The sequence below is a fragment of the Chiloscyllium plagiosum genome, unplaced genomic scaffold (assembly GCF_037043375.1).
Source record: "Chiloscyllium plagiosum isolate Xiang-an unplaced genomic scaffold, Cpla_swu_hap1 HiC_scaffold_42, whole genome shotgun sequence".
Taxonomy (NCBI): Eukaryota; Metazoa; Chordata; class Chondrichthyes; order Orectolobiformes; family Hemiscylliidae; genus Chiloscyllium; species Chiloscyllium plagiosum.
Genome location: NW_028270180.1, coordinates 92,602,882 through 92,630,875, shown reverse-complemented (window position 1 = coordinate 92,630,875; position 27,994 = coordinate 92,602,882). Strand labels below are relative to the sequence as shown.

The 27,994-nt window shown below is 45.3% G+C and overlaps 1 long non-coding RNA gene across 1 annotated transcript; it reads right to left on the bottom strand.

Annotated features, from left to right (window-relative positions):
• Window positions 1-10: 10 nt before the first annotated feature.
• On the bottom strand, window positions 11-27,985 carry LOC148137997 (uncharacterized). The gene is made up of 3 exons (XR_015754075.1): window positions 27,913-27,985; window positions 25,688-25,770; window positions 11-104 (listed from the first exon to the last, which is right to left on the bottom strand). It is a non-coding gene; the product is annotated as an uncharacterized LOC148137997 (long non-coding RNA).
• Between the last annotated feature and the right edge of the window lie 9 nt (window positions 27,986-27,994).

Genomic DNA, 27,994 nt, shown 5'->3' with positions numbered 1-27,994 from the left:
GCCGAGTGGTTCTCCATCTTTGGTTCTTCAAATGCTGGTTAACTTAATCACGATCGGCACATGATGTTGAGGTTTCAGTCTGCAAATCTTCACCATCTAGCACCCTGTATAAAGGAATATGTACAGATTAGAAATTCAGAGCAGACAATTCTCGTTTCTCTGGAATATTTTTCCCCTTTCTTCCCCCAAAGCTTCCCCCAGCCCACTTACGCTCTCCCTCCATTCTGACTCTACTATCCCCTAATGTACACCCTCCCCATTCTCATGGAGTTACTGATAAACAGATCCATGCCACCACTTCCCGTCCCTGGTTAGACTCTGCATCCTTTCTGGGTTCACTTCCTTTCCCTTCAGTTGCTGCAAGTCAATAATGTAACAGCAGAATGAAACAAAAGGAAAAAGACAGGGAGGTGGCAGATCCTGGACAGAAGAGGAACCTTCAGTCTTGGAGAATGGGTCAGATCCTTCTTTGTTCCCCATTAGTTGATTCCCACCATTACAATGAATTGGGGATGGAGAGTGGTCCTCCATGGATGTAGTGACACTTTGACCCCCTTCCCCAACTGATCAATACTATAAGCAGATGCATTCCTCCTCCAGCCAATCACAGTGTGAAATACTTTCTGCAAAGTAAACTTACCCAAAGCACATGCTCCAAAACCCGCAGTTTCCCCACACACGTGTGGTCCCTGCCTCATGGATTGTGGGAGTTGTAGTCCCCATGAAGCCATTGGAGCCATGTCTCTGGAAAGAAAATGAAAAGTGTGGACTGGAGGGTGTTGTTTATAGGATCCCCATTCAGACACACAGAACATATGGACTGTCACTGCATTTTACTGAGACATCTGCTTCCACAACCTGATTTTCTGATGTAAGGAATATAGATTTTTCAGCCAACTGTGGCGTGGGGTGGTTAATAGGAGGAGATGATTTTAAGCAGAGGTGGCTCAATGGTTATCATTGCTGACTCACAGCGTCAGGGACCTGGATTTGATTCCAGCCTTAGGCGACTGTGTGGAGTTTACACATTCTCCCCGTGTCTGTGCGAGTTTCCTCTGGGTGCTCCAGTTTCATTTCTCAGTCCAAAGATGTGCAGGTTAAGTGGATTGGCTGTGCTAAATTCCCACAGTGTCCATGCCTGTGCAGGTTAAGTTATTAACCATGGGAAATACAGGGAACGGGTGAGTCTGAATGGGATGCTCATTATCGGGTTGGTACGGACTCCATGGACGAGTACCCTGTTTCTGCACTGTAGGGATTCTATTCTATTCTCATGAAGAAGAATGTAGTTATCTCAAAGTGCTGTGAATCTGTGGAATTCCCTATTCAAAATGCGGTGGATGCCAGGACAATGAGCAAATTTACTGAAGAGATACAGATGTTGAATTTGTAATGAGTTGAAGGGTGAGAGAGAGCGGGCAGGAAAATCCAGCTGAGACCGAGGGAAGCTCAATCATCATGGTATTAAATGGTGGAGCTGGTTCGAAGGGCTACATTGCCTCTCCTGTGCCCAGAGCTTATCTTCTTACGGTCATAATTGGAAAGCTGAATCCAAAACTCACCACCTTCACCAAAGGAGATTTTTGGAAAAAGCAGGATAGTCAGGTGGATTAGCGTTCCAAACTGAGATAGTGAGGAAGTATGTGGGAGATAATGATTTTGCAATTTTAAACTGAGGTGAGTTAAAAATCACACAACAACAGGTTTTAGTCCAACAGGTTTAATTGGATCATGATGAAGGAGCGATACTACGAAAGCGAGTGTGCTTCCAATTAAACCTGAGGGACTGTACCTGGCGTTGTGTGATTTTTAACGTTTTGTACACCCCAGTCTAACACCGGCATCTCCAAATCATGAAAACTGAGGGGAGACAGTGTTTTATAGTTTTAGACTGTGTAGTACATTCACACCATCCAGAATACTCTGTTGTGAATATCTATCCTATAATTTATCACAAAGCGAAGGTCTCTGACAATGAAAAACAAAAACACCCAGGTAACATCGCCTCACCTCGTAATCTGATAAAAGACTTGTGTTAAGTATGGTTGAATTTAGAATACAGAAGGAAAGCGGGAAGATTAAATCCAATCCCAAGATCCTGTGCTTAAATAAAGGAGACCTACAATAGGATGAGGCAGGAGTTGGCTAATGTAGACTGGAAGCAAAGACTTTAGGGTGGGACAGTTGACAGACAGTGGAGGAATATCAAAGGATTTTTCATACTGCTCAGCAAAAGTATATATCAGTGAAAAGGGAGGACTGTAGGAAAATGAGTAATCTGCCATGGGTGGCTAAGGAAATAAGGGAGTCTATGAAATTGAAATAGAAAGCATACAAATTGGCAAAGACCAAGGAGAAACTAGGAGATTAGAAAATCTTTAAAGATCAACAGAAAGCTAGATGGAATTGGGGGAGAAAAGTGATGAGTAGCTATCCCCAGGGCCAGAATAGCAGTTTACCCTGCTAGAGGGAAACCTATTGTGTTGGGAACATATGGCGTCTGTAATTGTTGAAGCACTTAACTGTTACCATAGAGATAATCCTGATCAAGTTACAAATCACAGCACACTCCAAAAGCTTGTACTTCCAAATAAACCTGTTGGACTATAACCTGATGATGTGTGGTTTTTAACTTTACCCACCCCACTCCAACACTGGCTCTTCCACATCAGAATCCTGACAGACAGCCCCACTGAAACTGAACTGCCTGTCAGATACCTGACTGAGCCACAGGGGTGTGAGGGAGGGGTGTGTGGTTTAACCACAAAATGCTGAACTGAACTGGACTTTTTAACTGCCGTTGCCTTGGAGATAATATTGAGCGACAGCGTCCATTCAAAACCACAAACCACAAAGGTATAAGAATGGGAGCGGCACATCGGACAGGCGGGGAGTTACCTGATGTTGCCTGGAGGTGTTCTGCATGTACACTATCCAGGTAACTACCATGTATCATCAATAAAGACTCAAAGAAGACCCCTCAGAGTTCTGTGCCCAGTTATTCCTATCCAGCAGAGTTCAGGAATATGAGTACACAGCAGTCAGTCTTCACAGTGGAGAACACGAAGAACATGCCAGTAATTGATAAGGAGACTGAGGAAGGTGAGGACCTAGAAACAATCATTATCACGAAAGCGTTAGAGTTGGACAAGCTAATAGAGCTAAAGGTAGACAAGTCTCTTTGCCCTGATGGAATACTTCCCAGGGTGCTACCAGAGATAGCGGGAGAAATAGTAAATATACTTGGAGTCAGAGTCCTACAGCAGAGACAGGCCCTTTGGCCCAAACTGGCCCATACTGACCAGAATGTCCATCCACACTAACCCCATTTCCCTGCACTTGGCCCAGCTGCTTCTGACCCTTTGCTATCCACGTATTTGTCCAAATGTCTTTTACATGTTGTTAATGTACCCACCTCAACCACCTCCACTGGCAGCTCAGTCCATATACATACCACCCTCTGTGTAAAACAGGTGCCCTTCAGGTTCCCTTTCATAATTTCTCCTCTAATCTTAAACTGATGCCCTCCAGTCCTTGATTCCCTGGGCAAAAGACTGAATGCATTCTCCTTATCAAAGCCTCTTATACACTTCCAGAAAAGATCCCCCTTCTGTTTCCTCTGCTCTAAACAAAAAATAAATCCTCACTTGCACAACCTCTCCCGATAACTCAGACCCCTGAGCCCTGGCAAAAAACCCTGTAAATTTCTTCTGCACTTTTTACAGTTTAATAATTGAAACCTACATTACATTCATCACATTTCCAGTGTTTCCCAAAGGCGCTGGAGCCGATGTGACAACGCCAATGGATTAAAAGCCATGATCGAAAATTAACCCCTTTACAACAGTCCCGGTTTCATAGTTTTTTTTCCATGGTGCAGGTATCGTGGTGTCTTTCTGGTTGCATGATTAATTAAAAACTTGTCCTCATACAAAACAATTCTGTAGCTTAATTGTTCCTGGGAAATGTGCCATGTTTTTTTCAGACTTTTCACAACAAATGAATTCTCTCTCCACAATCACCATGCTGACATGTACTTGGCTTTGTCTCAGTAATTTTTCCAGTCACTGACATTTGAAATATTCGCCCACGGACAGAATACACACCTTTCCTTCCACATGAAAAGGCCAATGATATTCAGATCGGCACGGATCAAGTAACTCTCAAAACTGAACAGAAAGTTCACTTTGAATTTCTCAACCACAAATCCGCCCTTTCAGAACCCTACAATAAAGAAAACAGGTCACCACTATTAATACAGGATGGAAAATCATAAGAAAATTATAGTATTAAATTGTAGTTTCTTTGTTTCCCCGCAAAGGTTTAAATCTCAGTCTCACAATTACTCTCTTCTGTGAACTTAAATCCAAACCAATCTCCTCACTCCTTCCCTCCACACCCAGTTCTAACACTCTCTCCTCTCTTTGAATTCAGTTTCCTCGCTCCTGTCTGCAGACGAAGAACCAATAAAAGGGGTGGCATGGTGGAACAGTAGTTAGCACTGCTGCCTCACAGCACTAGGGTCCCAGATTCGATTCCAGCCTCGGACTCATTCTCTCCGTGTCTGCGTGGGCACCCCTCCGGGTGCTCCGGTTTCCTCCCACAATCCAAAGACTGACAGTGCAGGTCAGGTGAATTGGCCATGATAAATTACCCATAGTGTTCGGTGCTTTAGTCAGAGGGAAATGAGTCTGGGTGGGTTGCTCTTTGGAGGGTAAGTGTGGACTGGTTGGGCTGAAGGGCCTGTTTCCACACTGTAGGAATCAAATCAATGAGTCTGACTCAGAGCCTCCGGGGTGTTAATGAATCCTCCCCCCACCTCCCAGGGTTTCCTTCCTGGTTAGACGCGCATTGATTTTTTTTCCCCCCAATCTGAAACGTTTTACTCATTTCCCCCACTCCGACCTCTGATGAGAACCATCCTGCACACACTGGCCAAATCATATCTGAACTAAAATGAAACAGATTAGAACTCTAATTACAGGCCCACCCCTGTCCCTTTCCATAACATTCCTGAATCTTCACAAGAGTTCTGATAACTTTCTGCAAAATGCTTCCTCATTGATACTTTGACCATTCGTCAGGATACCAGAGGAGGGGTCATTCCGCTGGGTCCTGTTTTCAGAGGGAGGAACTACCAATGACAGATTAAACCCACACACCCACAGCCTCCCTCCCTGGCACTGACCCACCCTGCACATACGCCAATAATTGCCCAGCACTGCGCCCGTGCACTGGTCTCCCCTCCTACAGCACATGCTCTAGATCACACAGAAGCCTGGGTGATTGACAGCAGCTGCTGCCCAATAGGGTGGAAGGGGCGGGGCTGGAGGACTGGGACAATGGGATTGTAACCAATGAATGAATGTGGAGGACACTGGGGGATGGGCAGGTCATTGAGGGACAGGAGCAGTGCAGCAGCAGGAGGGGATCCTGGACAAACTGAACAATGGGAGAGTCTGACAGGAGAGAAACTACAGGAAGGTTCTGTTGAGGATCAGGCAGGGACAGCGGGAAATAGTATGGCCTGGAGGCTTGGGCACGTTTTCCAATCAGCCTCTTCAAAGCCGCTGTTACCAATCCCTGAACCCAAGAGGCAGATGGAGTTTAATTTAGATAAATGTGAGGTGCTGCATTTTCGAAAAGCAAATATTAGCAGGGTGTATACACTTAATGGTAGTAAGGAGACTATCACACTTCTTTGTGGGCTAGTGGAAAGAAGGGAAGATTTTCTCAATCTCACTCACATGGAAACTCCATGAACTCCTCCCACTTACTTTCTACGGTGGGGATGGAGGAGACAGAGCAGATGGGAGCGGGGTTAGGGATATAGGGACTGCCTTTCAAATGGAACTCACCTGTGTTGGTGATATCAACAAGACTCAATACACAGTCACTAACATAAAGCTGGTGTACGTGAACTTTATCCAGAATATTAACACCCATAACTGGGTGACGCAGACCCCAATGTACAGAGTTAATTCCTGGATATTAATAATGGCTTTGTGTATGAGAAATCACGTCTCATGAATTTGAGTCAATTTTTTTGAAGTAACAACAAAAGGATTGATGAGGGCAAAGCAGTGGAAATGGTCTACATGGACTTCAGTAAGGCGTTCAACAAGGTTCCCCATGGGAGACTGGTTAGCATGGAATACGGGGAGAACTCGCCATTTGGATATAGAACTGGCTCAAAGGTAAAAGACAGATGGTGGTGGTGGAAGGTTGCTTTTCAGATTGGAGTCCTGTGACCAGTGGGGTGTCACAAAGGATCGGCGCTGGATCCACTAATTTTCATAATTTATATCAATGATTTGGATGTGAATATAAGAAGTAATGTTAGTAAGATGACACCAAAATTGGAGGTGCAGTGGACAGTGAAGAGGATTACCTCAGATTACATGGGATCTTGATCAGATGGTTGAATGTGCTGAGGACTGGCAGATGGAGTTTAATTTAGATAAATGTGAGGTGCTGCATTTTAGAAAAGCAAAATATTAGCAGGATGTATACACTTAATGGTAAGGTCCTCGGGAGTGCTGCTGAACAAAGAGACCTTGGAGAACAGATTCAGAGCTCCTTGAAAGCAGAATCGCACGTAGATAGGATAGTGAAGAAGGTGTTTAGTATGCTATCCTTTAGTGGTCAGAGCACCAAGTATAGGAGTTGGGAGGATATATTGCGGCTGTACAGAGCATTGGTTAGGTCACGCTTGGAATATTGCATGCAATTCTGATCTCCTTCCTATCAAAACAATATTGTGAAACTTGAAAAGGGTCAGAAAAGAATTAGAAGCATGTTGCCAGGGTTGGAGGATTTGAGCTACAGGGAGCGGATGAATACACTGTTTTCCCTGAAGGTTCAGAGGCTGATGGGTGACCTTATAGAGGTTTATAAAATCAGCAGGGGCATGGATACGGTAAATACACAAGGTATTTTCCCTGCGTTGGGGAGGAGGTACGATGGGAGGTGGGAGACAGAGGGGAGAGACTGAGAGCGGAGTGTGACCGTTATTTTGTAGATCACAACGCAACCCTGTTCCTGTTTTCTCCCTACCCCCTTCAATCTCTCTGAAGGGCTCAGAACAAGTGCACAGTTCCTGGAAAGTAGAGCTTCAGGGTAATCAAGTGCTGAAGGTTGCATTTGGGACGCTGACCTTTATTGGTCTGTACACCTATCAATAAATGGACCTAGGTTCAATTCCATTGTCCTGGATTCATATCTGTGGCCACAGACACGCATGTCTCTGACCCTGACTACTGGATCGCCTGTCATTATAGCTCTGCCATTTTCCTTCCTCCCGTTCTGTGCAGCGGAGCTATCTGTGGTGTCATTAACCTGCCTGTTGCTGAGTTCCCCTGAGAGGCTACCCCACCTGTTACCCCCCCCCCCCTTATAGAATCCCAAGTGGTGCACAATATCTGTTTGAGAAGGGGAATGATCACTGGGGAATCCTGCACTTCCTTCCTGAGCCTTTCCCTTGATCTGATGGTCACCCATTCCCTTTCTGCCTGTGTAACCCACACCTGCAGTGTGACTAACTCACTAAACGTGCTGTCCATAACATTCTCAGTATCGCAGATGCTCCACAGTAAGTCCACTCACAGCTCCAGCTCTGAAAAGCAGTTTCCCAGTAGCTGCAGATGCGAACCCTTCCTGCACACACAGCCGTCAGCGACACTGGAAGCGGGCCTTATTCCCCACATTGTACAAGAGGAGCACACCACGGGTCTGAGGGCTCCAGTAACAATGCGTCTCGAGATTCAGCTACTTATTCCAATTAAGAGAATTTAAATGAGCGAGAAACCTTCCTTCACTTCAAACATTTCCATTATAATCAAAAGCCCCAATATTTACTTAAGCTGACATTTTATACTTTTAAAATCTTATAAATATCTCAGCAGGTTTCGCTTACAAACTGGCTGTTCCCATTGGGACCATGTGAATTTCTGAATGGCCTGAACTAAAACTGAAGCTGTGGTTCACCTTTTCCCTGTCTCGCCACGCTCTCTTTACACCCAACTCCAAAACACACATTGAGCCATGCAGCACTCGCAGCGCAGCCCTGTCATTTTCATTGCCTTCTCACACCGACACTGCCCTCAGCCTCCTGTACTGTTCCAATGCATCTCAATGGGAGCTCAGGAAGTGCATCTCATCTTTCAATTCAGCCCTTTGTAACCCCAGAGTCAACATAGACCTCAGCAGTTTCTGGATGAACAGACAGTTGTCAGAATCTGGAGCATTCCACCTGAAATGGTGCTGGAATTTGACTCCACAAGGAATTTTAATGAGAAGTTTGCAGTCAATTGAAAATAAGGAGTTTATAGGCTAACATCATGAAGTGGGTCACTGGGACAAAATCTGACATTTCCTACAAAGAGACGAGGTGTAATTTGAATAAATCTGTGCTCCCTCTCAGGGCAATATCTCCTTCCACAGCTGCAGGGCCCAGAACAGAGCACAAACCCCAAGGGTGATCCAACCACTAATTTGAACATCTTTCTGCTTTTTGCTCGAAAAAAAAGATACATTCCCACAGACAGAACAGACAAACCTTTCTCCTTTCCACAGTTAAATGTCAATGGTATTCAGATCCTGATGACGATAGAAAATTGCTTTTGAGATACCTGTCTCAATTATTCTCAATTAATATCCTATAAAATGAATTCACAAAACAAAGCTCATAGTCAGTGCAAGATGAATATTGAAGGCAAGCATTTCTCTTGGTATGTGTTTGATATGTAAATGCTCCTCTTCAAATCACCCCTCCCCCACCCAGGAAGACTACATGTCCATGCGCCTCACTGTACCTTGCCCCCAAATAAAGATGGTGGCCATAACCCAGGACCTATCACTGCCTGAGGGCCACAGCCATTTTCCCATTTGCTATAAACGTGGGACCAAGAGTTTCTAATTCAGGCCAAAATACCTGTACAGAGTGTAATTAAACCCTCCCAGTCTAAACCGGATCCAACTCCCCTTTCCCGTTTCCTCCTCCTGCACACACTAAGGGTCATTCTAGGTCAAGTGACTCTTCCTCAGAACCAATGGCAGCTGGGAAAATTAGAATCCCTACAGTGTAGCAACAGGCCATTCGGCCCAACAAGTCCACACCCACCCTCTGAAGAGTTTCTCAACCAAACCCATTCCCCGACGCTATTATTCTACATTTCTCCTGACTAATGCACCTAACCTATACATCCCTGAGCACTACGGAAAATTTAGCTTGGCCAATTCACCTGACCTGCATATCTTTGGACTATAGGAGATAGGGGTTAAAGAGTAAATAATTGGTGGGGACAGAGCCCAAAAGAGACAGTAACATTTGGAAAGACAAAGGAGTGGATAACAATCTTGCTGGGAGAGTGCATAGCTGCTAATGGAGGGGACAGGAACCTGTGTCTGGCAGCAACTCAGTGAAGATGCTTGAAATGGCAGCTGCTGATCTACGTTTTGCTGCAAAACAGACCCTGAGCTTCCAGTTGCCAGTCTCTTTAACACACGAGTCTGTTCCCTGGCCAAAATCTCTGTCTCATGCTTACTGCAGTGTTCCAGTGAAGCTTGATGCAAGCTGGCAGAACATTCCAGAACACAACAAAACGCCCCGTATTTCAAGGACTGCAATTTCCCCTCCCATGTGGTCAACAATACTCCCCAGTGTATCTCCACCAGTTCCCACACCTCTGCCATTGAACCACACCTCTCCAACTGCAGCAAGTATAGAATCCCCCCAGTCCTTACCTTCCACCCAGGTACAACGCATCATCCTCTGCCATTTCCACCACCTACAATCAGATCCCAACAGAGATATATTTCCCTCTCCATTTCTTTCAGCATTCCACAGAGACCATTCCCTGTGAATTCCTAGTCAGACCCATGCTCCCCACTAACCTACCCTCCACTCCCAGCACCTTCACTTGTCAATGCAAGAGGTGTAAAACCTGTGCCCACACCTCCCCCCTCACCTCCAAAGGACCCTTCCACATCCAGCAAGAGATTTCCCTGCACATCCAAACACCTCACCTATTATGGCCTTTGCTTTCGATGTGGTCTCCTCTCCACTGGGGAGTCAGGACACCAACTTGTGGAATGTTTCAGGGAACATTTCTGGGACACATGCACCAACCAACCCCACCATCCTGTGGCTGACCACTTCAACTTCCCCACCTACTCCGCCAAGGACATGCAAGTCCTGGGGCCACCTCCACCACCAAATCCCAGCCCCCCGACGCCTGGAGGAAGAAAACCTCATTTTCCACATTGGGACCCTTTAACCACAGAATCAAGGTTTCCTCATCTCCCCTCCCTTACCTTATCCCAGATCCAACCCTCCAACTCGACACCACCCTCTTGAACTGTCCCACCTGTCCATCTTCCTTTCCAATTATCCACTCCACCATCTCTCCATTACCCTCCACCTACATCTACCTATTACCTTCCTAGCTCCCTTCCCACCAACCCCACACATCCCTCTTATTTAACTCTCAGCCCTCTTACTCACCCCTCCCCCCCAAATCCCTGCATTCCTGAAGAAAGGAATATGCCCAAAACGTCAATTCTCTTGCTCCTGAGATGCTGCCTGACCTGTTGTGCTTTTCCAGCGCCACAGGTGAATGCAAACAACACCTCATCTTCTACTTGGGGACCCTGCACCCCTCTAGCCCCAGTATCAAATTCAATAATTTTAGGTCCTGAACTCTGCTATGTCCTAGCGCCCTAGCCTCTTAACCCACATACCAGTCCTTGTTATCACATAGCCTGCCATTACACATTATCTATGGTTAGCCACGAACAGTCCCCTTAAACAGCTATTCACCCTCCTCCTGTCAGATCGTTATCCACTCCTTTGTCCAACTGCTCCCATCTGTTTGGACTCTATCCCGACGATCATTTACTCCTTCACCCCTACCTTCTGCATATAAACCGACATTTCTTTTCAGTAACATCAGTTCTGAGGAAGGGTCAGCGGATCCAAAATGTTAACTCTGATTTCCCTTCGCAGGTGCTTCCAGACCTGCTGAGCTTTTCCAGTACCTTTTGGTTGTTGTGAGAGATTTACAGCATCCGCAGTTCTTTTGGTTCTAATTTACCAGGAATTTCTAATTCAGGTCTAGCAGCCTAAAACCGTGCATTTATAAACCGTCCGAGTCCACAATTGCTCCATTTCTTCCCCAGACTTTGCAGTCTCTCTCACTCCCTTCACACTCACAAGGTCCCCCCTCACCGTGACACTGTGACTGCACAGCTCATGGCCACGTGTTGGCCTGCTGGACCCACCCAAATTCACTCCCATTGGCTGGAGGATCATGCCAATTCTCCTATTGGTCTGAAGCTGCTGTCAATCATCCGGGCCCCATTGTGACATGAGTGGGCTCCTCCCAAGGGCATCGGATGCTGAGGGGTGACCTCATAGAGCTTTATAAAATCCTGAGGAGTATGGATGGGAAAAATAGACAAGGTCTTTTCCCTGGGGTGGGGGAGTCTAGAACGAGAGGGTGTAGGTTTAAGGTGAGAGGGGAAAGATTTAAAAGGGACCCAAGAGGCAACTTTTTTCACACTGAGATTGGTGCATATATGGAATCTTCTGTTCAGGGAAGTGGTGGAGGCTGGTACAATTACACCATTTGGCATCTAGATGGGTATGTGAACAGTAAGGGTGTTGGCAAATGGGACTAGATTAGTTTGGGATATCTGGTCGGCATGGACCAGTTCGACCAAAGGGTCTAATTCCATGCTGTATGTCTCTATGACTCTGCCCTGGTATGAGCTTCATCATTCACAGTGAATGGGGCAGTAACACAGAGCACAGGGGTTTGGGGCTATTCAGCCCAATGGGGCTGTACTCTGTCCCTCTGGAGATGGTGCCAGTCTATCCCAACTCACCTCCCATTTGTCTGCAGCCCTCCAAATCCTTCCTTAAAAAAGTTAAAGTCCAAATTTGTTTTGACAATAACTACTGAATCTGCTTCCAGCTCTCGGTCAAACTGTTCCAGATGATCAGAACTTAGGGAGTAAAATAATCTTCACATTTTTAACCTGCATTATTTGCCAGTTACTTGAAGGTAGTTACTAAAAATTGTGACGTTAATAATTTCTCCCTGTCTCTGTAAATTAAATATCCTGGAAACAAATCTGCTCCTGGTCGAAATCACTGCCTAACCTTCTCAGCTCCAAGGAGAATTATCTGATCTTCTGCTAACTTTCCGTCAAAGACAAACCCATCTTAATTTTAGAAGTGCCATAAAGTTGTACAGCAGAGAAACAGACCCTTCGATCCAACTTGTCCATGCTGACCAGATATCCTAAATTAATCTCATCCCATCTGCCATCTCTTGGCCTATATCCTTCTAAACTTTTGCTAATCACATAAAACATCTCAAAGGCAGAATTGGGTAATTGTACCAGCCTCCACACTTCCTCTGGCAGCTCATTCCATACACGTACCATGTTCAGCTGGAAACATTGCTCCTTAGATCCCTTTTAAATCTTTTCCCTCACGCCTGAAGCCTGTGCCCCCAAGCTTTGGACTCACATATCCTGGGAATAAGACATTGGGATTTTACCCTATCCATGCCCCTCACAATTGTATCTGATGCTCCAGGGAAAACAGCCCCAGCCTATTCACCCTCTACCTATATAGCTCAAACCCTCAACCTTGGCAACATCTTTGCGGATCTTTTCCGAACCCTTTCAAGTTTCACAATATCATTCCGATAGCAGAGAGACCAGGACTGAAAGCAGAATTCCAGAAGTGGCTGAATCAATGTGCTGTGCAGCCGCAAAATGATGTCCCAACTCCACTACTCGATGCACTGACCAGTAAAGGCAAGTACACCAAACACCTTCTTCACTACCCTGCCTATGATTCCACTTTCAAGGAACTATGAATCTGCACTCCAAGGTCTCTTTGTTCAGCAACGTTCCCCAGGATCTTCCCATTAAGTGTATAATTCCTGCCCTCATTTGCTTTTCCAAAATGGAGCACCTCACATTTATCTGAAATAAACTCGATCTGATAATCCTCAGCCCATTTGATTGAAGTCCCATTGTACTTGGAGGTAACCTTTTACGCTGTCCAGTGCGCCTCCAATTTTGATGTCTACTGTAAACCTCCTAACTATACCTCACATATTCACATAGTAATCATTGATATAAATGATGACAAGCAGTGGACCCAGCACCGATCCTTACACCATATTGCTCATCACAGGCCTCCAGTCCGAAAAACACTACCCTCCGTCTCCAACTTTCCAGCCAATTTGTATCCAAATAGCTGGTTCTCTCTGCATCCCATGGTGTCTAACTCGCTAACCAGTCTATTATGTGGAACCTTTTAGAATATCTTTCTGAAGTCCAAGTTAGTGATTTATGTACAAAGCCATGCTGACTGTCCCTAATCACTTCTTGCCTTTCCAATTACATATAAACCTGTCCTTCAGAATTCCTTCCAACACCTTGTCTGCCACTAACCTCAGGCTCATCAGTGTATTGTTCCCTGGCCTTTCCTCATCATCTTTCTCAAATAATGGCGCTGTCTAGCAACACCTCACCTGTGGCTATCAGTGATGTAAATATCTCAGCGAGGGGCCCAGCAATCACTTCCCGAACTTCCCACAAAGATTTGGGATACACCTGATCAGGTCCCACAGATTTACTCAGCTTTATGCATAAGACATCCAGTACAACCTCCTCTGTAATATGGACAGTTGTCAAGTTCTCACTATTTATTTCTCCAAAGTCTTTAGCTTCCATATCCTCTTTCAGTAAAAGCTGATATGAAATCCTCAGATAGAATCTCTCCCACCTTCTGTGGTTCCACAGACAGCCTTGTTGATCTTTCAGGGTCCATATTCTCTGCCTGGTTACTCTTTTGTCCTTAGTGTTTTGTAGAATCTCTTTGGATTGTCCTTAAACCTCTTTTCCCCCAAAGCTTTTTGTATGCTTTTTGCCCTCCTGTTTTCCCTCAAGTGTACTCCTACTGCCCCGAAACTCCGAGGGATTCACTCAAACCCAGCTGTCTGTACCTGCCATATCCCTCCTTCATCTTTTTGACCAGACCCTCAATTTTTCTAGACACACAGCATTCTCTACACCTACCAGCCTTGGCCTGAACAGGAACATACTGTCTATGTACTCTTGTTGTCTCATTTTCACAGGCCTATGGAGGCAATGGCAGATGAGGACATGGAAAATGTCATTCTCAGTAAAGAGGTAGTGTTGGGAAAGATAACAGCCCAAAAGTACACGGGTCTCCTGGCTGTGATGGAATGCATTCCAGGGGACTAAAAGAGATGGTGAATGGTCTATTGTCCTTCCTTGCTAGAGGGATGGTTATGCTGCAGCTGTACAGGGTGCTGGTGAGGCCACACCTGGAGTACTGTGTACAGGTTTGATCTCCTCACTTCAGCAAGGATGTACTGACACTGGAGGGGGTGCAGAGGAAGGTCACGAGTTTGAGTCGGGAGTTGAGAGGGTTGGTGTATGTGGAGAGACTGAATAGACTGGGACTATACTTGTTGGAATTTAGAAGAATGGGAGGTTGTATTGGAAAAAATAAGATTAAGAAGTGAATAGATAAGATAGAAGCAGGGAGGTTATTTCCACTGTGGGTGGGGTCAACCAAGAGAGAATAGCGTCAAAATAAGGGGGTATCTGATTTAGGACAGAGTTGAGGAGGAACTTCTTCAGCTAAAGGGTTATGAATCTGTGGAATTCCCTGATGAATGTAGCAGTTGACGTTATCAACTTGAATGTCTTTAACACAAAATGTAGATTTGCCAACAGGAAAGGAATTATGGGTTATGGTGCGAGAGCAGGAAAGTGGAGCTGAGGCCATGAAAAGCTCAGCCCTGACCTTATTGAATGGCAGTGCAGGCTTGAGGGCCCAGATGGCCTACTCCTGCTCCTATTCCTTCTGTTCTTATGTTCCCACTTTCCAGCCGTCCCTTTACCTGGTTGGTTGCAAAGAAATATTGAAAGTTCTCGCCTTGTACCGTCAAAATTCACCTTTGTCCAACTTTGAACACCAACTTTTAGATCTGGTCTATTATTTTCTGCAACTATTTTAAAACTAGTAGAATTATCGTCAGAGAATCCCAAGTGTGGAAGCAGGCCATTCGGCCCATCACATCCACACTGACCCTTAGATCCTCCTACCTTACCCCTGTAACGCTGCATTTCCCATGGCCAATCCACCCAACCTGCACATCCCTGAAAACTATGGGTAATTTCACATGGCCAATCCACCCAACCTGCACATCCCTGAACAATATGGGCAATTCAGCCTGGATTATCCACCCAACCTGCACATCTTTGGACTGTGGGAGGAAACCAGAGCACCCGGATGAAACCTACACAGACAACCTCAACAAGGTGATCATCCTGATCCTATTTCCCAGTTCCACCCAAATAAGTTCACCGGGCGAACCCCCATGAATATCCTCCCTAAGCACAACAATCATGTTATCCCTAATCAAAAACACAATTCCACCTTCTCTCTTATCCCCCTTTCTATCCTTACTTTTACATCTATTCCCTGGAACATTAAGCTACCTGTCCTTTTCAACCTAAGACACATTTCTGTAATACCCACTATATCCCAATCCCATGTTCAAAACCATATCTTAAGCTCATCTGCTTTCCCTGTCAAACCTCTTGCACTGAAATAAATGCAGTGCAGTGCTATCAAAAGGACAGACTGATGGGCAGAGGGGGTGGGATGGCCCTGTTGGTGAGGGATGACGTTCAGCCCCTTTTGAAGGGGGACACACAGAATCAGGAGATGTACAGTTAGATTGGAGGGTGGCTAATGTTGTCCCAATTTTCAAGAAAGATGGGAGAGAGAAAACAAGGAATTATAGACCGTTTAGCTTGATGTCAGTGGTGAGAAAGATGCTGGAGTCAATTATAAAAGATGAAATTATGGCTCATTTGGATATCGGTAATAGGATTCGTCAGAGTCAGCATGGATTTACAAAGGGGAATATACTGACTTTGATTGAAAATTGGCTGGCTGACAAGAAGCAAAGAGTAGTGATAAACGCTTCCTGTCGGAATGGCAGGCAGTGACTAGTGGGGTACCACAAGGTTCGGTGCTGGGACCGCAGCTGTTTACAATATACATTATAGATGAATGTATTAAAAGTAATATTAGCAAATTTGCTGATGACAAAGCTGGGTGGCAGGGTGAAATGTGAGAAGAATGTTATGAGAATACAGGTTAACTTGGACAGGCTAGGTGAGTGGACGGATGCATAGCAGATGCAGTTTAATGTGAATAAATGTGTGGTTATCCACTTTGGAAGCAAGAACAGGAAGGCAGATTGCTATCTAAAAGGAGTCAAGTTTGGTAAAGGGGAAGTACAACGAGATTTAGGTATTCTTGTACATCAGTCAATAAAAGCAAGCATGCAGGTACAGCAGGTAGTGAAGAAAGCTCACTGCATGCTGGCCCTCATAACAAGAGGAATTGAGTATAGGAGCAAAGAGGTCCTTCTGCAACTGTACAGGGCCCTGGTAAGACCGCACCTGGAGTATTGTGTGCAGTTTTGGTCTCCACAGTTGAGGAAGAGCATTGTGGCTGTTGAGGGAGTGTTGGGTAGGTTCATGCGGTCAATTCCCGGAATGGCGGAATGATCATATGTTGAAAGATTAGAGCGACTGAGCTTGTATACACTTGAGTTTAGAAGAATTAGAGGGAATCTGATAGAGAGCTACAAGATTATTAAAGGGTTGGACACTCTGCAGGCGGGAAGCATGGTTCCACGGATGGGTGAGTCCAGAACCAGAGGACAGAGTTTAAACATTAGGGAAAGGCCATTTAGAACAGAGTTGAGGAGAAACGTCTTCACCCAGAGAATGGAGCGTTTATGGAATGCTCTGCCCCAGAAGGCAGTGGAGGCCAAGTCTCTGGATACTTTCAAGAAAGAGATGGATAGAGCTGTTAAAGATAATGGAATCAAGTGTTACAGAGATAAGACAGGAACAGGATACTGATTGTGGACGATCAGCCATGATCACAATGAATGGTGGTGCTGACTCAAAGGGCAGAATAGCCTATTCCTGCACCTACTGTCTATTGAACCTTGTCAGTCCTACCTCATTCTGTGCCTTGCCCTTGCCTGTCTAAATTCTCAACTGTACCAGCCTCAGACTTACCTCCTTTCTCACTATCACTTTAGGTTTCCCCTCACTCCCTCACTGGCTTACTGCCTCCCGAGTAGCACTAACAAATCTCCCTGCTTGGATATTAGACACCTTCCAATTCAGGTGCAATCCATCCTTCTTATGCACGTCAATTCTACCCCAGCATAGATTCCAATGATCCAAAAATGTGAATCCTTCTCCCCTGTATCAGATCCTTGGCCACGCATTCATCTGCTCTACCCTGCTATTCCTACTCTCACTAGCATGTGGCACCGGGAGTAATCCAGATATTACTACCCACATGGACCTGCTTATTATCCTCCAGGCTAATTTGCTATATTGTCTCATCAGGACCTCATTCTTTTCTCTTATGTCATTGGTACCAATGTACAGCGACCTCCCACTGATCATTCTCCCCTTTCAGAATACTCTGCACCCTCAGAGCCATCCTTCACCCAGACTGTAGGGAGGCACCATCCCATTCTGATGTCTCACTGTTAGCAACAGAAACTGCAGTCTGTGCTGCAGACTAGAGAGCCCCCTATTACCATCGATCGCGTGGAACCTGATATACCTCACATTACACTAGATACTTGGCTGTCAGTGTGATATTCCCCTGAGTGTGACCCCCGATGCTTTCCAAAACAGTATACTTGTTTGAGATGGAAATAACCACAGAAGACTCCTGCACTACTTGTCCTCCACTTCTCCCTTTCCGAGAGGAAACCCATCTACCTGACTGGATCGGCAGTTTTCCTAACTTTCTGAAACTGCCACCTATCACACCCCCCGGCTCCTGTAAATTCTTCATTACCTTTAATCATCGCTCCATCTGATCCATGAAATCCTACAGGATTTGCATCCTCACTTCCTGCAGACAATCAAGATCAGTGAAACTTTCCTTAGTCTCCTGCATCCAACAGGAAGAGCACATCACTGCACATACGAATGGCTATCTTTGCACCTTAACAGTCCACAGACCCAGAAAAAGGCACACAGTCTTACAGCTTTACAAAACACTACTCTAGAATAAATTAGTACTCATATTTTATTTTAAATAACTTAATCAAAGTATCATAAGATGTGTATTTAAAGAATAAAAACAGTTGCCTACTGAATGCTGTAGCTTTACTGAAATAAAACAGACTAAGATTTATCTTTGAAGAGAGCGAAACTGAGAGTCACAGATGAACAGCACTAAACAGAACCTTCGGTCAAATTTGTCCATGCCGACCAGATATCCGAACCTAATCTTATCCCTCTTGCCAGCACCTGGGCCATATCCCGCTAAATCCTTCCTATTCATGTCAAGTATCCAAATGCCTTTAAAATGCTATAACTGTCAGCCTCCACTACTACTTCTGGCAGCTTATTCCATACACGCACCACTCTCTGCGTGAAAAAGTTGCTCCTTAGTTCCCTTTTATATCTTTCCCCTCTCAACCTCAACCTATGCTCTCTATTTCTGGACTCTCCTACTCAGGAAAAGACCTTGTCTGTTTACCCTATCCATGCTACCAATGATTTTATAAAACTCTACGGAGGTCACTCCTCAGTCTCCGATGCTCCAGGGAAAGAAAGCCCCAGCCTTTTTGCTCTCTTCCTGCAGCTCAAACCCTGGCAATATCCTTGTCAATCTTTGTTGAACCCTTTCAAGTTTCACAACATCCTTCCGATTGATGGAGAACAGAATTGCACACAATATTCCAAAAGAGGCCTAACCAATGTCAGTACATGATCTTCCAACGTCTATACTCAATGCTCTGATCAATAAAGGAATATATTCCAAACACTTTCTTCAATGTCCTATCCACCTGCAACTCTACGTTCAAGGAAATATGAACCTTCACTGCAAGATATCTTTGTTCATCAACACTATCTTGGAATTTGCCACTAAGTGTATCAGTCCTGTTAAGATTTGGTTTTCCAAAATGCAGCACGTCGCATTTATCTGAATTAAACTCCATCTGCCACTTCTCACCCATCTGAACAACATCCTGTTGTCATCTGAGGTAACTCTCTTCGCTGTCCACTATACCTTCGATATTGGTGTCATCTGCAAACTTACTAACTATACATCCTATGCTCATATCTAAATCATATTATATAAACGAAGAAAAGAAGTGGACCCAGCACTGATCCTTGCGGCATTCCACTGGTCACATGCCTCCAATCTGAAAAACAACCCTCCACCACCACCCTACCTTCTACATTTGAGCCAGTTCTGTATCCAAACGGCTAGTTCTCCCTGTATTCCATGAGATCTAACCTTGCTAACCTGTCTTCCATGAGGAACCTTGTCGAGCGCCTTACTGAATTCCATAGAGCATGCCCACCTCTCTGCCCTAATCAATCCTCTTTGATACATCTTCAAATAACTCAATCAAGTTTGTGAGACATGATTTCCCACGCATATAGTCATGCTGACTATAACTACTCAGTCCTTGCTTTTCAGAATACACGCGCATCTTGTTCCGCAGGATTCCCTCCAACAACTTGCCCAGGCATCAATGTCAGGCTCACCGGTCGATAGTTCCCTGGCCTGTCCTGACATAGAACATAGAACAATACAGCACAGAACAGGCCCTTCGGCCCACAATGTTGTGCCGAACGTCTAACCTAGATTAAGTACCCATCCATGTACCTATCCAAATGCGGCTTAAAGGTCGCCAATGATTCCGACTCTACCACTCCCACGGGCAGCGCATTCCATGCCCCCACTACTCTCTGGGTAAAGAACCCAGCCCTGGCATCTCCCCTATACCTTCCACCCTTCACCTTAAATTTATGTCCCCTTGTAACACTCTGTTGTACCCGGGGAAAAAGTTTCTGACTGTCTACTCTATCTATTCCTCTGATCATCTTATAAACCTCTATCAAGTCACCCCTCATCCTTCGCCGTTCCAACGAGAAAAGGCCGAGAACTCTCAACCTATCCTCGTACGACTTCCTCTCCATTCCAGGCAACATCCTGGTAAATCTTCTCTGCACCCTCTCCAAAGCTTCCACATCTTTCCTAAAGTGAGGCGACCAGAACTGCACACAGTACTCCAACTGTGGCCTAACCAAAGTCCTGTACAGCTGCAACATCACTTCACGACTCTTGAATTCAATCCCTCTGCTAATGAACGATAATACTCCATAGGCCTTCTTACAAACTCTATCCACCTGAGTGGCAACCTTCAAAGATCTATATACATAGACCCCAAGATCCCTCTGTTCCTCCACCTGACTTAGAACCCTACCATTAACCCTGTATTCCGCATTCTTATTTGTTCTTCCAAAATGGACAACCTCACACTTGGCAGGGTTGAACTCCATCTGCCACTCCTCAGCCCAGCTCTGCATCATATCTAAGTCCCTCTGCAGCCGACAACAGCCCTCCTCACTGTCCACAACTCCACCTATCTTCGTATCATCTGCAAATTTACTGACCCACCCTTCGACTCCCTCATCTAAGTCATGAACAAAAATTACAAACAGCAGAGGACCCAGAACTGATCCCTGCGGAACTCCACTTGTAACTGGGCTCCAGGCTGAATATTTACCATCTACCACCACTCTCTGCCTTCGACCGGTTAGCCAGTTTTCTATCCAATTGGCCAAATTTCCCTCTATCCCATGCCCCCTGACTTTCCGCATAAGCCTACCATGGGGAACCTTATCAAATGCCTTACTAAAATCCATGTACACTACATCCACTGCTCTACCCTCATCCACATGCTTGGTCACTTCCTCGAAGAATTCAATAAGACTTGTAAGGCAAGACCTACCCTTCACAAATCCGTGCTGGCTGTCCCTAATCAAGCAGTGTCTTTCAAGATACTCATAAATCCTATCCCTCAGTACCCTTTCCATTACTTTGCCTACCACAGAAGTAAGACTAACAGGCCTGTAATTCCCGGGGTTATCCCTATTCCCTTTTTTGAACAGGGGCACAACATTCGCTACTCTCCAGTCCCCTGGTACCACCCCCGTTGCCAGTGAAGACGAGAAGATCATTGCCAACGGTACTGCAATTTCCTCTCTTGCTTCCCACATAATCCTAGGATATATCCCGTCAGGCCCGGGGGACTTGTCTATCCTCAAGTTGTTCAAAATGTCCAACACATCTTCCTTCCTAACAGGTATCTCTTCTAGCTTACCAGTCCATTTCACACTCTCCTCTTCTACAATACGGTCCCTCTCGTTCGTAAATACTGAGGAGAAGTACTTGTTCAAGACCTCTCCTATCTCTTCCGACTCAATACACAGTCTCCCACTGCTGTCCTTGATCGGACCTACCCTCGTTCTCGTCATTCTCAGGTTTCTCACATACGCATAAAATGCCTTGGGGTTATCCTTGATCCTATCCGCCAACGATTTTTCATGCCCTCTCTTAGCTCTCCTAATCCCTTTCTTCAGGTCCCTTCTGGCTATCCTGTATCCCTCCACTGCTCTGTCTGAATCCTGTTTCCTCAACCTTATGTAAGCCTCCTTCTTCCTCTTTACCAGGCATTCAACCTCTCTCGTCAACCAAGGCTCCCTCACACGACCATTTCTTTCCTGTCTGATAGGTACATACATATCATGGACACATCGTATCTGCTCTTTGAAAAAGTTCCACATTTCCACCACATCATTCCCTGACAGCCTATGCTCCCAACGTATGCTCCTCAAATCCTGCCTTACAGCATCGTAATTTCCCTTCCCCCAATTATAAAATCTACCTTGTTGTGCGCACCTATCTCTCTCCATAACCAAGGTGAAAGTCACAGAATTGTGGTCACCATCACCAAAATGTTCACCCACTAACAAGCCCACCACTTGTCCCGGTTTATTACCGAGTACCAAATCCAATATGGCCTCCCCTCTGGTTGGACAATCTACATACTGCGTTAGAAAAGCTTCCTGGACACACTGCACAAACACCGCCCCATCCAATCTACTTGATCTAAAGAGCTTCCAATCAATATTACCACCTTTCTTAAATAGCGGCACCACGTTAACCAACCTCTAGTCTTTCGGCATCTCACCTGTGATAATTGATGATACAAATATATCAGCAAGAGGCCTAGCAAACACATCCCCAGCTTCCCACAGAGTTCTAGGATTCACCTGATCAGGTGCTGGGGATTAACCAAGCTTTAACGGGTTACAAGACACCCAGCACGTCCTCCTCTGTAAGATGGACATATTTAACATGTCGATATCTATTTCCCCACATTCTATATTGCCCATGTCCTTCTCCACAGTACACACTGATGCAAAACATTCAGTTAGTATCGCTCCCATCTCCTGCGGCTCCACGCGTAGGCTACCTTACTGATCTTTGAGGAGCCCTATTCTCTCTCGAGTTACCCTTTTTGTTCTTAATGTATTTATAAACATTAATTCATAACCCTATCTCATGTCCCCTTTTTGCCCTCCTGATTTCCCTCTTAAGTATACTCCTATTGTCGTTAATGCTTAGGGTTTTTTGGGATTTTTGGATTGGAATAAATGCAAAATATTACATCTTGAAAAAACAAACGAGGGCAGACTGATACTAATTAAAAACAGGGCCTCGAGTAGTGATATGGAACAAAGAGGCCGAGGGGTTCGGGTCTTTCACGTGTAGACAGGGTGGTTAAGAAGGTGCTTGGCACACTTGCCTTCATTGCTCAGACCTTTGAGTACAAGAGTTGTGACATTATTTTGGATGGTGGGGAGGCCTTTTCTGGAATTCCGTGTCCAGTTCTGGTCATGCTGATATCGGGAGGATATGATGTAGTTGGAGCGGATTCAGAAGAGATTTACCAGGATGTTGATGGGAATGGATAGGTTGAATTATAAGCAGAGGCTGGATAGGCTGCGACTTCTTTCACTGGCACGCAGGAGGCTGAGGAGTGACGTTATTAGACGTTTCTCGAATTATGGAGGGTTGGTATCAGTAATGTTAACAGCAGGTGTCCTTTCCAGGAAGGGATGCGATTCAAGACTGGGTACATACCTTTTAAGGTGACAGCAGAACGGCTTTAAAAAGGCGTTCGGGATTTTTTTTTTATTTTTGTTCAGATAATGGTTTGTGTGTGGAATGAACTATCAGAGGAAGTGGTAGTTGTGAATCAAATTACAATTTTAGGATGACACCGTGGCTCAGTGATTAGCACTGCTGCCAGGACCCCCAGGTTCGATTCCAGCTTTGGACAACTGTCTCTGTGGGACTTGCACATTCTCCCAGTGTCTGCATGGGTTGCTTCCAGGGGCTCCAGTTTCCTCCCTAATGAGAGAGCAGCCCTATGGTCTGGTAGGGCAATGCTGCCTTTACCTTTTACACAGTGATGCCACTGTTTCTCTGGGGTGGGGAGAGGGAATGCTGAAGGTAGTGGATGGGACACCACTCAGGCACAGTGCTTTGTCCTGGAGGATGTTCACTTTCTTTAATAGTGTTGGGGGTGCACTGATGAAGGCAAGTGGAGAATGTTCCAACACAATCCTGATGTGTACCTTATAGACAGCAAACAGACATTGGGGAATCAGGGGTTTGTGGAAACTGAGGTGTTCTCCTTGGAGCTAAGGCAATTGAGAGGAGCTGTGACAGAGGGGTTTAGAAAAGTTACACGTTATAATAATAAAGCTTATAACCATCAGCTCATTATACAAGGATTACAGGACACACATTAAAGGTTTGGGAAGATTCAAAGGAGAACTTTTATGCAGCAAATGGGATTCGGATGGAATACAATACTCACACACAATGCGAATATCCAAGTCCTGATGAATTGAGTAATTCAATCAGAGTTGGTGTTACAATGACTGAGATTACCATCTGAATGTCCACCTGTAGTATCCTGTAATACAAGTTTATAAAATCCATCACTGTCAGTTCAGGTTAGAAACTCGCACCAGCCCCTCCTCCTGGCCCAGGATGACTGGACACATTACCCCTTGTGGAGGTCAGCAGTCAGTTCAGGTTGAAATCTATGTGTGTTTCTAGGAGTTTCCACCTTGGAATTTCATGTGACCGAACAGGGCAGATCTTTGACACATGGGACAGAATATTCCAAGAGTCAGTGAGATGTGGAGAGCAGGATTTGCTTCTTTTTCTTTCCTTCCATGCTGCCGCTGTGCCTCATCAATAAGACATGGGGAGTGAAAGGCTCATGCAGCTCGATGGGCACGTTGCCTCCATTCTGAACAATGGGCAGCAAGCTCCTCCCATAGAGTATCTCTAAAAACAGAGCAACTCTGCACGCTTCACACTGCCCAGTGCTCCCAGTAAATGTTTAGAAGGGGGGAGGGGAACTCCTGGAAAAGGCATAACTGTAAAGTTCTAAGAGGATTGTGAAGAGAGAGAGATGTACTGGAGAAGGGGGGAACAAGTTGCAGATGGAGTATAATTTGGGAAAATGGGAAGTTGGTCATTTTGGAGGGGATAATAAAAGAACAGAGTGCTATTTAAATGGTGGAAACTGTAGAAAGCTGCACCACAAAGGGACCAGGGTAATTGTGCAGGAAACACTGAAAGCAGCAGATTCTGGGTCAGTCACGAAATCAAGGGTTCATTTCAGATTCATCAAGTTTAAGGTAACACCGACACGGGTAAGGGGTTTCAGTAGCAATGGAGCTGGGGTGAGGTGGAGACAAGCAACATTTGAGAGTTTGGAATTCCTGGTGTTTGAGATTGCGTAGATGTCTGATCAGAAGGTTACCTTGGGGTTACAGATATGACAGCAAAGTTGTGAAGTCTAGTTCTATCTCAGACTGCACCCAGTGAGAGGGAGGGGCTCAGCAGTAAGGGAAAGGAATTTGTAATAGCAACTGAGGGTAATGGATTTAACCGTAACAATGTTTCTTTGGAGGAAATTGCAGTCAATCGAGTAGTGGGAACGTGATAAGCAGTTTGGTAACTGAGTAACAGTGGAGCAATGGAGAGGGATGGTGGGGAGGGATAGCTGGGCATTGTCAGTGTACATGTGAAACCTCACACTGTGCTTTTGGACAATGTCACCTCCTGGCAGTGCGTAGGTGAGAAACAGGAGGGACCAAGGATAGATCCTTGAGGGACACCAAATACAAGAATTCAGAAAGGAAAGGGAGAGTGGAGATGGAGCAGGATTTACAAATGATGGTGAGGTCAAATGTTATTTTTTTTTTTTTGCAGAATGGATGAGAAGAACATAACCAGAAAAGACAGATAGACAGAACAAGGAACAATACCTGTGAATTGGCGAGGGGGAGTGATGAGGAGGAAACAGAATTGGAATGTCTGTAGTTTAGCGAGACTAGTAAAAGATCAAGGTGAGCTCTGATAATGCTTGACAAGAGACCGGAGAAAGGTGTAAGTTTGGGACAAAAATCAGGAACACCATGTGAGGCAGTTTGTCTCGGTGGGCTAGTGGGAGGGAGGGAAGCAGCAGAGGCAGCTGATCGGATTGTCTCAGTCTTAGTGACAGAGAAACTCAATGTGCTCCTTGCTCTTGTCGTTGGAGGGAAGGATGAAGGAGACAGGATGATGGACAGTGTTTTACAAAGAAACAAAACCAGGGTTAGTGATATTTAAAATGAGTGAACAAACCTAATATATTTAACTTTTATCCAGAATATTAAAATGTACAACTGAAGTCCTTGCTCGCATCCCAGCTCGGCAGATGGTGGAATCTGAATTCAAGAAAAAAATAACTGGAATTAGGAATCTCCTGATCTCCATGGAACCATTGTCAATGGTGAAAAAAATCCTGACAACCTGACAGCAGCCCAGCCAGCTACTCACTGTATTAATCACTGCAAAGTCTCAACACAGGAATGAAACTGGATGGACCACTTGGCATCTAACAAGGCACCAGAAATTACAACCACAGAATCAGCCCTCTCGACTCTGCAACATCCTGCTCACTAACATCTGTTTTTTTTGTGCCAAAACGTGGCGAGCTGTCTCACAGACTCGTCAAGGAACAGCCTGACATAGTCATACTCACAGAGTAACCCCTTACAGATAATGGCCAGACACCACCATCACCATCCCTAGATAGACAGTGTGATGATGGAAAAGCACAACAGGTCAGGCAGCATCCAAGGAGCAGGAGAATCGACGTTTCGAGCCTAAGCCTTTCATCAGCCTGACCTGCTGTGCTTTTCGAGCACCACACTTTCGACTCTGATCTCCAGCATCTGCAGTCTTCACTTTCTCCTGAAATCTCTGGATATGTCCTGTCCCACCAGCAGGACAGACCAGGCAGAGGTGATGGCACAGTAGTGTACACACAGGAACCATTTGCCCTGGGAGTACTCATGGACTCCAGGAAGTCTCATGGCTCCTGCTGATTACCACGTACCGTGCTCCCATGGCTTATGAATCAGTGCTCCTCCATGTTGAATAACACTTCGAGGAAGAACTGAGGCAATAAAATGTTGATAAGCCTACTCTGGGTACAGGATTTCAATGTCCTCTACCAAGAGTAGCTCAGCAGCAGGATAACTGACTGAGCAGGTCGGGTCCTCAAGGACATAGCTGCTCAACTGGGTTTGCAGCAGGCGGTAACGGAACCAGCAATAGGGAAAAACATACTGGATCTTATCAGTATGAATCTGCCAGTTGCAAATGCATCTGGCCATGACAGTATCGGTAAGAGCGACCATCGCACAGTCTTTTTGGAGACAAAGCCTCACCTTACAGTTGAGAAACACCTCCATTGTGCTGAGTGGTACTATCACCATGCTAAATGGGACAGATGTAGGAACTCAAACTGGATCTCTCTCAGGCACTGTGGGATAACAACAGCAGAACTGTACTCCAGCACAATCTATAATCTCATGGGTTTGTACTGATAGCGTGTGCTCCAGAACTTGCCACTCACCAAGCTACGTACCGCTCCAGCACTGTCATCGACCGACAATGTAGAACATTGCCCAGGGCTGTTCAACACAAAAACACAGGGCAATCCAACCCAGGCAATTTCCCTCTGTCAGTCCACACTCGATCAGCAGTAAAGTGATGGAAGATGTCATCAACAGGGCTATCAAGCAGCAGCTGCTCAGCAACAGCCAGCTGAGTGACACTCATTTTAGGCTCCACCAGGGCCAATCAGCTCCCGATTGTGTTACCGCCTTGATTCACAATCTGGCAACCAGCTGAATCCCAGAGGTGAGGTGAGAGTGACAGCTCAGTCCCACTCCAAGATCACTAATTCTAGCTGGTTCCACCCTCATCTCAGCTCATATACTGAAACTCTCATCTATCGTGTGTTATTTCCAGACTTAAGTATCCAAACACACTCCTGTCCACCCTGTAATCTCAAGAAAAAAAATGAAAGGTCTATCGCGCACGTGCTCACTTCTCCCCAAACATGTTCATCAGTCAAAAGGCTCCTATTCACAAGCAACAACAATTTAAAATTCTCATTCTTGATTTGATTCCTGGCTGTAATCATCCCTAGCTCCCTGCACCACACATTCTTTGTCGAGGTCTCAACCCATTTTCTTTGAGACTCCCAACGATTTGTTAATTCATTACTTCAACTGTGTGGCTGATTCTACAGTTACTAAAGCAACATGGTCTGGAATTTGCAGAAAAAACCTCACAGGTCTGCTTTCTACCTTTAAGACATCCCTCAAAACCTGCTTTTTGGCAATGCTTTTGGTCACCTGACCTAATATCTCCATCTCTGGCCTTATATCTAAAGTTCTCAATAGTATTTTTATGAAATTATAAGTATGATAATAAAACTACAAACTGTTCTTGATTTGGACATTATCTTCAGATCTTTACTGTTGCTGTAATGAATAATCTGTAACATCTCTTACCCAACCACACTGTGGGAGCACCTTCACCACACAAACTGCAGCTGTACAAGAAAGTCAAACATCACCCTCTCCACAAGCAACA